General features: G+C 36.8%; 1 protein-coding gene across 1 annotated transcript in view; it reads left to right on the top strand.

The window, feature by feature from the left end:
• Positions 1-2,472, top strand: part of RAD51C (RAD51 paralog C) — a 51,262-nt gene that overhangs the window by 5,526 nt on the left and 43,264 nt on the right. The window lies entirely within an intron of this gene.

Raw genomic sequence — 2,472 nt, 5'->3', positions numbered from 1 at the left:
GTCCTGTTGTTTTCTCCTCCAGATTGTTCATCCAGCCTATCTTATTTAGACAGACCTGCGGAGATAATAACATATACAAAAACAAGACATAGCAAAACCAAGCAACAATATACAACAAATCAATAACAAACCAATGACAAAAAACAAAACAAGAAAGAAAAGCTTGTAGTTAGTTCAAGGACTGTTTGTTGGCCTTTAGGAGTGTTTTCTGTCTCATAGTGGGGCTGGCTATGTGGTCCTCTCTGTGAACTGGCTGCTCTGAGCAGGAACATCATCCTCAAGGCCTGGCCTGGTACCACCCTTTTTAATAAAAACATTGTAAAATATAACAAAAAATTGACCATTTCAGCTTTTTTTCTTAAGCACACCTTTGATTTTTATTAATCTATCAGGTTGACAAACATTTTTTTGGACCAAGCCAGATCATAAATATTTTTGGCTTTGTAGGTAAAAGTCTCTCTTGTGAGGACTTATTTCTTATTTTGTAGCTTGAAAGCACATGAAGACAATCCACAAATGAATAAACTTGACCGTGTTTCAATAATTGGCAGGTTGAATTTGACCCATGGGGACATAGTTTGCCAACCTTGATCTAACTCTTTGTTTCCATCAGTAATGTTATAGAGCTAATTTCTAAAACTATGGATATAAAGATCAATGGTGATTTACAAAATGAGAATTTTAAGTTATAGCAAAAGCAAACCCTTGAGTTCTTTTAATGTTAGAAAAAAATCAATAGTTGAAGTTGCTTTTGGCATGGTTTTAAGTTTCTTGACAGAAAGTGGGCATATGATAATTCATCTTAAGTTCTTAACATGAGCAAAATGCCTGTGATAGGGAGATCCTTTTGAACAAATGAATGAATGATAAGGACCCTGAATGCTAGCCAGATACCAGCTTGATCAAATTGTAGACCAAATTCCGTTTTTAAATTTTTGGCCCTTTGTTCCCTGTTGTTTCCAAGGATCACAGATTATATGCACTGAGTTGGAAAAGAAGCGAAAAAGTAAATTTTCAACTGAAGACAGGACAGAAACCAGAAAGCTTCAGAGTAGAGGGTGATTTTACCACCTCATTTCAACCATTGTTATGTGTATAATTTAGTGCCTTTTATAATGTTCAACGTGCAACCATCACCATTATTTATTTACAAAAGTGTTCACCCTTAACAAACTCCATACTTAGACGGTCAGTCCCTTTTTTTTTTCTCCTCAGCTACCCCTGATAACCACTAAGAAACTTTAGTCTATGCATTTGCTTATGTAATTGGGACCATAGAATGTATGTCCCTTTGCATCTGACATTTCATTTAGCATAATGTTTAAAAATGTATCCAATGTTATAGCACATATCATAACTGCTTTTTTATTTATGGCTGAATAATAGTCTATATTTGTATACTACGTCTTATTTATACAGTTATCTATTGATGGATACTTGTATTGTTTCCACGTTTGGGCTACTATGAATAATGCTATAGTGAATGTTGGTATATCTCTTTGAATCCCTGCTTTCAATTTTTTCAGGTATATATCTAGATATAAACTTGGTGGGCCATATGATAACTCTGAATGCTGTAAACAGTAAATGCTCGAGATATTAACCAAAAGATTGTGGTTTGAGTTCACCCAGAGGTGCTCAGGTAAAAGGCCTGGAGATCTAATCCCAGAGATCAGGCATTAAAAACCCTGCAAAATGCAGTTCAACTCCAACACAGTGTTTAGAGTTGTACAATACAGTAACAACATCGCTTCATTACTCATGATCTAAGGTCCGCCCCCCCCCACCTCCTTAAAAATAAATTGGTTTAGTTGTTATTCAGAGGTTAATAAGAGCATTTCAGACCATTGTAGTATCTAATACTCCATTTTTTCTCTTTAAAAAGTTGTAAAGTGTACTAAAAAGCACAGAAAACACAGTTTAGTGAAGAATTATAAAGTAACCCACTGCGTGAAATTAACAGTATCCTCAAAAGCCCCCTAGGAACCTTGACCAGCCCTAACCTTTCCCTCTCCGTAAGTTAACAATTCCGACTTTTTTTTGAAAGCAGTTTTCTCATTTTTTCTTAAAATATACCATTCATGTTTGGTTTCTGTTTGAAAATCACTCTAACCAGTTGCTGTTGAGTTGATTCTGACTCGGGCGGCCTTTTATGAGGTACGTGTTATGGAGTAGCAGTGTACTTCACAGTGGATTCTGACTGCAACCTGCAGAAGCAGGTCACCAGGCCTTTCTTCCGAGGTACCTCTGAGTGGGCTTGAGTTACCAACCTTGTGGCACTTAGTTGTTTGTGTCACCTTCTGTTCAGCACCATTACCTTCTGTTTAGTACTAGGTAATATTCTTGGAGAAAGATGAGTCTTCTGTTCGTGTAAAGAGTTATAGTCTTAGAAACGCACAGGGGCAGTTCTGCCCTGTCCTGTAGGGTCACTATGAGTCAACGTCAACATGTGATGTTGTGGAAAGATGGAAC

The sequence above is a fragment of the Echinops telfairi genome, unplaced genomic scaffold (assembly GCF_000313985.2).
Source record: "Echinops telfairi isolate 266 unplaced genomic scaffold, ASM31398v2 ScPeMD7_7458;HRSCAF=8496, whole genome shotgun sequence".
In the NCBI taxonomy this organism is placed as follows: domain Eukaryota; kingdom Metazoa; phylum Chordata; class Mammalia; order Afrosoricida; family Tenrecidae; genus Echinops; species Echinops telfairi.
Note: the sequence above shows the minus strand (reverse complement) of the source record. Positions and strands in the feature narration are given on the sequence as shown.